The 12,357-nt window shown below is 40.7% G+C and overlaps 1 protein-coding gene and 1 non-coding gene across 13 annotated transcripts in view; one reads left to right on the forward strand and one right to left on the reverse strand.

Moving 5' to 3' along the window:
* The window catches only part of WDR89 (WD repeat domain 89), a 56,065-nt gene that overhangs the window by 32,154 nt on the left and 11,554 nt on the right, over positions 1-12,357 (reverse strand). For 4 of the 12 annotated variants that reach the window (XM_078335087.1, XM_035260689.2, XM_017977151.4 and 1 more), the window contains exons 2-3: positions 8,221-8,323; positions 6,694-6,811 (exon numbers count right to left, since the gene is read on the reverse strand). The exons of 3 other annotated variants lie outside the window; for them this stretch is intronic. The gene's annotated coding sequence lies outside the window, so the exon portion shown is untranslated. The remainder of the gene's footprint in view (positions 1-6,693; positions 6,812-8,220; positions 8,324-12,357) is intronic. 5 more of the 12 variants (XM_078335089.1, XM_035260691.2, XM_078335088.1 and 2 more) reach the window with 2 other exon arrangements.
* On the forward strand, positions 2,683-2,786 carry LOC118145294 (U6 spliceosomal RNA). The gene has a single exon (XR_004730420.1). It is a non-coding gene; the product is annotated as a U6 spliceosomal RNA (small nuclear RNA).

Raw genomic sequence — 12,357 nt, forward strand, 5'->3', positions numbered from 1 at the left:
CAAATGCCCAGAATCTTTCAACAAGAACAATTAACTGCATTTTTCCTTTCCAGAACAACCAGCTGGTTAACCAAACAGAGAAACCAAATTATCCTAGTCACCAGATGTCTTAATTTGGAACAGTTAAAAGCAATTTGGAATAATCCAATTCTTGAATTGGTACTACATGTTTACTATTACTTCCTTTTCTAATTCTGAAAAGATGCTTTTAAGAATTAAGCAAATGCTATCTTTAATAACGGCAAAAAAAAATGAGGAAAAACAAAAAGAACCATATCCTGTTATACAATGATGTTAACATTATCTAAGAGACAGCTACTTAAATATTGTATACATTTTAGTTAGAAACTGATAAGCTCTAACAACATTAAATCTGCTCAAAAGTTCTGAAGAATTACCCTACTCTGGCCGGGCACAGTAGCTCACACCTGTAATCCCAGCGCTTTGGGAGGCTGAGGTGGGTGGATCACCTGAGGTCGGGAGTTCAAGACCAGTCTGACCAATAGAGAAACCCCATCTCTAAAAAATAAAAATAAAGAATTACCCTACTTCAAAAATTGCCAGGCCTAGTGGCTCATGTCTGTAATCCCAGCACTTTGCCAGGCCAAGGCAGGCAGACGATGAGGACAGGAGTTTAACACCGGCCTGGCCAACATGGCAAAACTCTATCTCTACTGAAAATACAAATATTAGCCAGGTGTGGTGGCAATGCCTGTACTCCCAGCTACTCAGGAGGCTGAGGCAGGAGAATGGCTTGAACCTGGGAGGCAAAGGTTGCAGTGAGCTGAGATGGTGCTACTCTGCACAGAGCAAGATTCTGTCTTTTAAAAAAAAAAAAAAAAAGGCCAGGCGTGGTGGCTGACACCTGTAATCCTAGCACTTTGGGAGGCCAAGGTGGGTGGATCACCTGAGGTGAGAAGTTCTAGACCAGCCTATCATGGTGAAACCATCTTGAAAAATAAAAAAAATTCGAAAACAATTCTTGGCTAGCACTTTGGGAGGCTGAGATGGGTGGATCGTTTGAGACCACCATCCACCTTGGGCAACATGGCTAAACTCCAACTCTACAAAATCTAGCTAATTTTTGTACATTAGAGTTAAATGTACAGGGTGCAGTGTCGTGCACCTTACTTAGTCTCAACTACTTGGGAGGCTCAGGAAGGAGAAGCACCTGAGCCCAGGGAGGTTGAGGCTGCAAGCTGAGCTGTGATTGTGCCACTGCACTCCAGCCTGAGTGACAGAGTGAGACTCTCACTCAATAGCAAAACCCAAACTAAAACAAAACCAAACACAAAACAATTCTGGAAAGGTTATGACATGACAGGCCTAGAACATACCGAATTCAGCAAAGAACAGTCATGAAGTCCCTTTCTTCATGGAGGACAGGACAGAAAGAGATAGGTGGACATACAGCCCAAAAACTAATTATAATAATAAAAAGTGACGAGTGTTACAAAAAATAGCATAGGGTAAGGCAAGAAAAATGAGGCAGGAAAGGCCCATTTCAATTCAATCATTAAGGGAAAGCTTCCCCATGAGGTTACATTTATGCTGAGACCAGGACAAAATGAGGGAGGCAGGGGAATGGATTACGTGGAATAAGAGCTTCCTAGGCAGAGAGAAACAGCAAGTGGGCCAGTGCAGCTAAAGTCAGAGAAAGAAAGAATGGTATAGAAAATGAGGCTAAACAGGTTGCTGGAGGCAGATAAGAGCTCTGTCTGTCATGGTAAGAACTATGGATTTTATTCTCAAGTAAGAAAGCTGCTGTAGGTTGACAGCAGGTAAGAGACACTGAGAATGGGTTCCTTTGGCTGCTGCCTGGAGAACAGACTAAAGGGCAAGAGTAAAAGTAGTCAGTTCAGAGGTTTGTGTAAAATTCTGAGAAAGAGTTGACAGAAGTGGCTAGATGTAGGTCACAAATACGAAAGAATTTTCTGCTAAGGCTGCACATCCTGTGTGAGAAGAGAAGTCAAAAATGATTCTTACGTTTCTGGCTTAAGCAGCAAGGTAAATAGGCTGTTGGTGTATTATTAATACTTTAATTACAAGCTTTTAAGATGATTAATTGGACAATTAGATAATTATCCAGTTGTTTATATAGGCCTTACTGATAAATTGTAATATATTAATATTAAAAAGAGAACAGAATTCTTTTTTTTGTTTGTTTGTCTTTTGAGACCAAGCCTTGCATTATAACCCAGGCTGGAGTGCAGTGACACAATCTCAGCTCACTGCACCCCCGCCTCCCAGGTTCAGTGGGAGGATTACAGGCATCCACCACCACACCCAGCTAATTTTTGTATTTTTAAGTCAAGACAGGGTTTTGCCATGTTGGCCAGGCTGGTCTCAAACTCCTGGCATTGATGATCCGTCCACCTTGGCTTCCCAAAGTGCTGATATTATAGGCATGAGCCACTGCACCTGGCCTAGAATTCTACACAACAATAAAAAACATACTACTGGTACTTGCAACAATGTGGATGAATCTCAGAATTGGTTAGATGCCTGACACAAAAGGGTACTACAGGATTTCATACAAAGTTTTTAAGAAGACAAAACAAACCTACGATGTAGAAGTAAGAATATAGTTATTCTGATAGGGAGATGTAAACTGAGAAACAGAACAAGAGAATTCTGGGTGGCAATTATGCTCAGATGCACATATTTAAAAATAAAATCATGGGGCTCACTTCAGCAGCATATATACTAACATTGGTACAATACACAGATTAGCATAACCCCGGCACAAGAATGACATGCCAGTCTGTGAAACATTCCATATTTTTAGGGGTGTGTGTGTGTGTGTGTGTGTGTGTGTGAGACAGAGAGAGAGAGAGAGAGAGAGAGACAGAGACAGAGACAGAGACAGAGAGAGAGAGAGAGAGAGAGAGAGAGAGAGAGAGAGAGAGAGACAGGGTCTCGTTCTCTGTCACCCAGGCTGCAGTACAATGGCATGATCACGGCTCACTGCAATGTCAGCATCCCAGGATCAAATGATCCTCCTGCTTCAGCCTACCAAGCAGCTGAGATTACAGGCATGCGCCACCATGCCCAGCTAATTTTTGTATTTCTGTAAGAGATGGGGTTTGCCCAGGCTGGTCTCAAACTCCTGGACTCAAGAGATCTGCCTGCCTCAGCCTCCCAAAGTGCTGGAATTATAAGCGTGACACACCGTGCCTGGCTTCTAGGTATATTTTAACAAAGAAGAACATTCAGATAACAAGAAAGAATTCTTGGAAATTAAAAATAAGAGCAGAAACACAAAATCTACAGAAGAACAAAAAGATTTGGTTAAGGAATACTACCAACTAAAGTAGAAGAAGAAAGAATGAAATCAGAGGATTGATCAATCTAAGTCAAACATCCTAAAAATGAAAAGTACAGAAAAAGAAGAAAGTAGAAAAGAATAAAAAACCCCAAGTGTTCAGCAAAAAGGATAGCAAAAGAAAGTCATACCAAGTCACATATATCTTGAAATTTCATAATGCTGGAGATAAAGGAAAGATTCTGAAAGTGTCCATAGAGAAAAGGGGTCTCATAAAAAATTTGAAGAATAGTAATAGTAACTTCTCAATAACAATCCTGGGGGAAAAAAAGAATAATGCCTTGAAAATTCTGGGTCAAAATTATCTCTAACCTGAAGTCTTTTTAGACAGTCAAGTTAACAATGAAATGTGGGTATAGAAGAGACATTTTATGTATGTATATTTTTAAGTATCATGGAGAATGACCCCCTGCCTCTGTGAAGCCTCACGCTGTGGAAAGAGCACAAACGGTCAGCAGATGGGGAGGAAGAGCCTGGAGAGAAACCTCCTGTTGGGGCCTGCTGAGATTGAGTGGAGCAGCCACAAGGGGAAAACCCTCCAGCATCCCAGGCCCAACATTAAGCACAAGATCGTAACAGCTCGCAGTTGAAGGCATTTGAAGTTTTGGGTCTATCAATGTTAACTACAGTTAACAACAAAACCCAAACCAGGCTAGACTGCTCAAACCCTAACACTCACAGAATCTGACAGAAGCACATATCCATTTCCAAGGCTAAATACCACTTACCTCAGTCTCTACTGTTCTTCTACACATGATGTACAGAATTCAATTTTAAAGGGACAGAGAGATACCAACAAGTTGTCAAGAAAGGAGGCCATAAACAGAAGAAAACCCGGAGAACATTCAGATACGCACTATATACCTACTAATAGTGTAACTATACACTCCCACTGCTTAAAAAACTAAAAATAATTATGAATTGGTTATTTTTAAGCAACGCCCCAAAACAGAAAACAATAAGTATTGGCAGGAATGTAAAGAAACTATAGTATAGCCGAAATGGAAAACAGTGTGAAGATTCCTTAAAAAAATAAAAATAAAAATTGGCTGGGCACAGTGGCTCACGCCTGTAATCCCAGCACTTTGGGAGGCCAAGGCAGGCAGATCACCTGAGGCCGGGAGTTCAAGATCAGCCTGGCCAACATGGTGAAACCCCATTTCTACTCAAAACAGAAAAATTATGCAGGTGTGGTGTCGCACTCCCATACTACTCGGGAGGCTGAGGCACAAGGATCACTTGAACCCAGGAGGTGGAGGTTGCAGTGAGCCAAGATTGCACCATTGCACTCCAGGCTAGGTGACCAGGTAAGACTGTCTCAAAAAAAGAAAGTACGTGAAAGAGATATCTGTACTCCCATGTTCACTGCAGCATTATTCACAACAGCTAAGATGTAGAGTCAACCTACGTGTCCATCAATTGATGAATGGATAAAGAAAATGTGGTATAAAAATACAAAAATTAGCCAGGTGTGGTGGTGTGCACCAGTAGTGGTGTAGTCCCAGCTACTCAGCTATACACTGGTGTATATACACACTGGAATACTATTCAGCCTTAAAAAAGGAACAAAATCCTGTCATTTGTAAAACAGGGATAAACCTGCAGGACATTACATTATAAACTAAAATAAGCCAGATACAGAAAGCAAAATACCACATGATCTCATCTAGATGTGTGTAGATATATAAACATACATATCTATATGTGAAATCTAAAACCGTCAAACCCGAGGAAGCAGAGAGTAGAAAGGTGGTTAACCAGGGCTGGGGAGGAGGGAGAATTGGGCAGATGTTGATCAAAGGATTGACATTTCACTTGGAAAGAGGAGTAAATTCAAGAGCTCTACTGTACAATATGGTGACTACAGTTAGTAACAATGTACTTTGTACTTGAAAATTGCTAAGAGGGGCAAGGCATGGTGGCTCACGCCTGTCATCTACCACTTTGGGAGGCCAAGGCAGGCGGACTGCTTGAGATCAGGAGTTTGAGACCGACCTGGCCAACATGACGAAACCCTGTCTCTACTAAAAATGTGTGGGGGCGCACGCGCGCACACACACACACACACACACACACACACACACAAAATCAGCTGGGCATGGTGGCGAGTGCCTGTAGTCTCAGCTTCTCAGGAGGCTAAGGCATGAAAATCACTTGAACCTGGGAGGCGAAGGTTGCAGTGAACTGAGAATGTGCCACTGTACTCCAGCGTGGGTGACACAGCGAGACTATCTCACAAAAAAAAAAAAAAAGGCCAGGCAAGGTGGCTCATGCCTATAATCCCAGCACTTTGGGAGGCCAAGGTGTGCGGATAATCTGAGGTCAGGAGTTCGAGACCAGCATGATCAACATGGAGAAACCCCATCTCTGCAAAAATTAAAATTAAAAATTGCTAAGAGTTGCTAAGAGAATAGATTTTAAGTGTTCTCGCCACACCCAAAAAAAAGTATGTAAGGTAGTGGGTATGTTAATTGGCTTGATTTAGTCATTCCACAATGTATACACATATCAAAACATCCTACATAAATATATACAACTTTTATTTGTCAATTAAATATATTTTTTAAAAAAGAATGTGAAGAAACTGGAACCCTTAGATATTGCTGGTAGGAATGTAAAATGTAGCAGCCTTTTGAGCAGTTTCTCATAAAGCTAAACATATGTTTATGTAAAAACTTATACATGAATGTTCATAGTGGCATTATTACTATTTGAGACAGAGTCTTACTCTGTCACCCAGGCTGTACTGCAGTGGCACAATCTTGCAATCTTGGTTGACTGCAACCTCTGCGTTTTGCAGTACTTTGGGAGGCCAAGGCAGGTGGATCACCTGAGGTCTGGAGTTCAAGACCAGCCTGACCAACATGATGAAACCCCGTCTATACTACAAATACCAAAATTTGCTAGGTATGGTAATGGGCATTTTTAATCCCAACTACTCAGGAGGCTGAGGCAAGAGAATCTCCTGAACCCAGGAGGCTGAGGTTGCAGTAAGCTGAGATAGCGCCACTGTACTCCAGCCTGGGCGACAGAGCCAGACTCTGTCTCAAAAAAAGAAAAACAAACCCAACCTTGCAAAAATGATTAATATGTTAAAAGAGTAAGTGGACAAATTTATGAACAGATAAGAGTATTTTAGCAAAAAAACGTTACATATAAGAAAAAAATCAAATGGAAACATTAGTACTTTTTTTAGAAAACCATGTACGAGTCCTGATGCGGCAGCGCACACCTGTAATCCCAGGACTTTGGGAGGGTGAGGTGGGTGGATCACCGGAGGTCAGAAATTCGAGACCAGCTTGACCAACCTGGTGAAATCTCGTCTCTACCAAAAAATAAAAAAATTAACTGGGCATGGTGGTGTGTACCTGTAGTCCGAGCTACTGGGGAGGCTGAGGCACAAGAATCACTTGAACCTGGGAGGTGGAGGTTGCAGTGAGCCGAGATCATGCCACTGTACTCCAGCGTAGGTGACAGAGAAAAACCCTGTTTCAAAAAAAAAAAAAGCATGTAGTAAACCCTAGACCAACCACTTCAAACAAACACACTTTATGTTTATAAAGCCATACAGGTTAAAAGTAAATGGATAGAAAAAAGATACACTATGCAAATACTAATAAAAAGAAAGCTGCAATGATTTACTAATATGAAACAAGCAAGAAGTCAGAACAGAGCATATTAACTCAGAATGGATCATAGACCTAAATGTAAAAGCATGAACTACAAAACTTGTAAGAAAAAAATAGGGAATCTATGACCTTTGGTTAGGCAAAGATCTCTTAAAATACAAAAAGTGCAAACCACAAGAGAAAATTTTAATTTAATTTAAATGTAAAACCTGCTTTTGAACAGCTATTAAAATGCAAACTACAGGCCAGGCACAGTGGCTCACGCCTATAAACCCAGCACTTTGGGAGGCCCAGGTGGGTTGATGGCTTGAGTCCAGGAGTTCAAGACCAGCCAGGGCCACATGGCTAAATCCCATCTCTACCAAAAATACAAAAATTAGCCAGGTGTGGTGGCGCATGCCTATAGTCCCAGCTACTCTGGAAGCTGAGATGGAGGGATCCCTTTAGCCTGGGAGGTGGAGACTGTAGTGAGCGGAGATTGCGCCACTGCACTCTACTTCAGCCTGGGTGACAGAGTGAGACCCTGCCTCAAAAAACAAAAAACCACAACAAAACAAAAAACAAACAAAAAGAAATCTTAAAAAAAGAAAATGCAAACTACATACTGGGTGACCATATTTGCAAATCACAATCTGATAAAGTTGTTATACCCAGAATATATAAAAAATTCTTGCAACCAAATTAAAAGACAAATAATTCAATTAAAACATGCAAAAAGGCCGGGCACGGTAGCTCATGCCTGTAATCCCAACATTTTGGGAGGCTGAGGCAGGCGGATCATGAGGTTAGGAGTTAGAGACCAGACTGGCCCACCTAGTGAAACCCCGCCTCTACTAAAAAAAAATACAAAAATTAGCCAGGCATGGTGTTGTATGCCTATAGTCCCGACTACTTGAGAGGCTGAGGCAGGAGAATCGCTTGAATCTGGGAGGCAGAGGTTGCAGTGAGCTGAGACTGTGCCACTGCACTCCAGCTTGGGCAACAAAGCGAGACTTCATTTCAAAAAAAAGTGAACAGACACTTCACCAAAGAAAATATATGAATGACAAATAACCACGAGAAGCTCAATAATATTAGTCATGGGGGATATCCAAATTATATTAATAATTACCTATTACTACACGTTTGCTAAAATGCCTATAATTGAACTAACAATACTAAGTTCTGGCAAAAATGCAAAACTTTCATACATTGATGGTAAAATGTTATAACCACTTTGGAAAGTGGTTTGGCAGTTTTTTTTTTTTAAGTTAAATACGTACTTACCCAGCAATCCCACTTTTAGGTATTTACTCAAGAGAAATGACAACTTATGTTCATACAAACATCTGTACACATGTTCATAATTTTATTTATAAAAGCCAAATACCTAGAGAAAAAAACAGAAATATGGGTAAGCTTAAGCACAGAAAAAAACAAATAAACAAATACCCTCCCTCCCCCAGAAATATCTGTCATCTAATGAATGGAAAAACGAACTATGATATATATATATAATGGAATCTGACTCGCAATAAAAAAGGAACCAGGGATACATGAAACATAAAAGAGTATATATTGTATGATTCCATTTAAGTAACATTCTAGAAAAGGCAAAATGATAGGAAGTGGTTGTTAGGGGCTGGGATTGTGGTGAAGGCATTGATTATTCTCTACAGAAAAATTAAAAATTATCCTGTATGAGGTGTCTGGTAAAGAAAAAGAAAAAAAAATTTTTTAATTAGCCAGACTGCTGGGCATGGTGGCTCACACCTGTAACCCAGCACTTTGGGAGGCCAAGGTAGGTGGATTACTTAAGGTCAGGAGTTCGAGAGCAGCCTGACCAATGTGCTGAAACCCCATCTCTACTAAAAATACAAAAATTAGCTAGATGTGGTGGTGTGTGCCTGTAGTCCCAGCTACTTAGGAGGCTGAGGCAGAAGAATGGCTTGAACCCGGGAGGCAGAGGTTGCAGTGAGCCGAGATCATGCCACTGTCCTCCAGCCTGGGTGAGTGAGACTCCATCTCAGGAAAAACAAAATAGCCAGACATGGTGGTGTGCACCTGTGGTCTCAGCTACATGAGGGGCTAAGGAGGGAGAATCACTTAAGTCTGGGAGGTTGAGGCTATGTGATTGATCAGGCAAGGCATGATCACTCCAGCCTAGGCAATAGAGCAAGATCCTGTCTAAACAAACAAATAAACAAAAACTCTAAAATAGTTTAAAAACTTAGTTTCTCTTTTTTTTAGAATTTATAACTTTACTCATAAAATATCTGACGGGAATTTTCGCTGACCAAAGAAATGCTATAATTTTGTTCTAACAGTTTTACTGAGTTGACTATTATTCTGAGGCTGCAACATTAATTCATCATTCAACTCAGCTATAAAGAATAAATATATAACGTAAAGAATGACAAGCTCTATAAAGAAAAATAAAACAGTTTACGGGATGTAACATGATGAGAAGAGATAAGATGGGGTGAAGATCTTTTAGATAAGATAGCTAGGACAGACAGACCCTAAAGATGTACATTTGGGAAGACACCTTAATTTAAAAAGTAAGCAATGCAAATCTCTGGAGAAGTAGCTGTTACCCTAGCAATTTAATGTCAACCTTAAGAAAAATAAAACAATAATGAAAGAAAGGCCCGGTACGGTGCCTCACACCTGTAATCCCAGCACTTTGGGAGGTTGAGGCAGGCGGATCACAAGGTCAAGAGATCAAGACCATCCTAGCCAACACAGTGAAACCCTGTCTCTACTAAAAAAAAAAAAATACAAAAGTTAGCTGGGCGTGGTGGTGTACACCTGTAGTCTCAGCTACGGGGGAAGCTAAGGCACAAAAATCAACTGAGCCTGGGAGGCAGAGGTTGCAGTGAGCCGTGATCATGCCATTGCACGCCAGCCTGGGTGATAGAGCAAGATTCCGCCCCCCCCCCCCCAAAACACTAGGAAACTGAATGTGCCTGCTACAGAGGAATTATACAGAATGACAGCAAGCACCAGGCCAAGCACAGAACCCTGAACATCACTGATTAAGGAATGAGTGGGAGTGAAAAACCACAAAATTATAATAGAGACAATGAAAAAAGAATTGGAAGAAAACCAAAAAAGTGGCCAAATGACAACTAATATTAACTGATCATTACCATCCAAGTTACTGTGTCAGCCTCTTCACAGGAATTGCTTCACTGAACCCTCCCAATGACCCTAAAAGACAGTCTTATTACAGTGTTTTAGATGAGGGCGCTGAGACAGGTATTGCATCGTAGCTGAGAGAATGGGTGTAGAGCCAGACTGCTGTTGTGCAAATCCTGTCTTTACTAGCTGTATGTTTCAGTTTCCTATTCTTTAAACAGGAGAGAGCAGTATCAATGTCATAGGGTTTCATAAATAAATTACCACTTTAAGTGCCGAGAATGGTGCCTGGCACAAAAGCAGCACTCAAATACCACTAGGTGGGAGTATAGCGTGTCAAAGAAAAGCAATATGAAATGTCAAATGATAACCTACAGAATAAACTAGTATTTGACAGGATTTCTGCCCCTTTTACATATAAATGTGTGTAAGTATATATATATTTGTGTATGTGTATAGACTAGATGCTTCTAAGGTAAATTCGCAATATGAATGATCCCCCCAAAATGCTACCCTTTATGTTTAAATTCATTAAACATAAAGACACTAATATATTGATTTTAAAATTCTCCACTGTTAATTGGTAGATGAAATAAGATTAAACCAGAATGAGGCTTCCTGACGTTGGATAGTTTATAATCATGTAAACATCTCTCTCAGACAATAAAGCAATATTTTATAAATATTTATTGACAGCTAGAGACACTTTCTTTTGCATTCTCAGATTGATTCACTATTTAATTTTCCAAATTAGGAGACCATCCAAAAGAACTATGCTGAAATAGAAATCAAAACAAATCCCTAAACATATTTATAGCCTGTATAATACCCATGTAAAGATACAGCAGAACTAGCTTTTTTAACCACTTTTGTGTTATAATGTGGTAAGATCAGAATCTATTAAATTCTAAACTCATTTCCTCTTTTCTGAACACAGTAAAAGCCCGTGGTATCAGAGAAATAACCAACAAAAGGCATAACTCTTGAATGATCTGGAAACAAATGGATATTAAGAGGAGAAAAAGTTCACATGTACTTTATAGATCAGACGTGAAGGATAAAAAAAACTGAAAACCATGCACGGTCAGTTGTGACTTCACTAAACACAGGAATCAGACTTAAGCTATCAAACTGTTTAAATACTTGCTTTCCTTGTCCTTGTCCTTGATTACTACTGCCATCTATCAGGAGATCCAAAAATTAAGAGAACGGTAAAATATCACCAGGACACAATTCCAATCTCCAAATAGAAAGATCTCTAACATATTAATAATTACTTAAATTTCAGGATAGCCACAGTGGCTCATGCCTGTAAACCCAACACTTTGGGAAGCCAAGGTGGGTGGATCACTTCAGTCCAGGAGTTCAAGACCAGCTTGGCCAACATGGCGAAACCCTGTCTCTGCTAAAAACATAACAACTGGTTGAGCATGGTGGCTCACATCTGTAATCCCAGCACTTTGGGAGGCCAAGGTGGGTGGATCACCTGAGATCAGCAGTTCGTGACCAGCCTGACCAACATGGTGAAACCCTATCTCTACTAAAAACACAAAAATTAGCTGGGTGTGGTGGTGGGTACCTGTAATCCCAGCTACTTGTGGGGATTAGGTAGGGAGAACTGGTTGAATCAGGGAGGCAGAGGTTGCAGTGAGTCCAGATCTTGCATCTGCACTCCAGCCTCTCCAAAAACAAACAAACAAACAAAGAAGTGAAGGGATAAATATTCGGGGAAATAAACAGCTCAAAGAAAAAACAAGGCTGGGAGTGGTGGCTCACACCTATAATCCCAGCACTTTGGGAGGCCAAGGCAGGCGGATCACCAGATCAGGAATTGAGACCAGCCTGACCAACATGGTGACACTCCAACTCTACAAAAAATACAAAAATTAGCTGGGTGTGGTGGTGTGTGCTTGTAATCCCAGCTACTGAGGAGGCTGATGCAAGACAATCACTTGAACTTGGGAGGTGGTGGTTGTAGTGAGCCAAGATGGCGCCACTGCACTCCAGCCTAGGTGACAGAGTAAGACTCCATCTCAAAAAAAAAAAAGATACAGAACTGCAAAATGGATAAGAACTCACCAACCAACTATCTACTGCCTTTAGGAGACTCACCTAACACATGAGGACTCACATAAACTTAAAGGGGTGGAAAAAGGCATTTCATGCAAATGGACACCAAAAGTGAGCAAGAGTAGCTATCAGGCAAAACAAACTTTACAGCAGTTAAAGGAAACAAAAAGGGACATTATAAAATGGTAAAAGGCCTTGTCCAACAGAAAAATA

Source organism: Callithrix jacchus, chromosome 8 (assembly GCF_049354715.1).
Source record: "Callithrix jacchus isolate 240 chromosome 8, calJac240_pri, whole genome shotgun sequence".
NCBI classification, from domain to species: domain Eukaryota; kingdom Metazoa; phylum Chordata; class Mammalia; order Primates; family Cebidae; genus Callithrix; species Callithrix jacchus.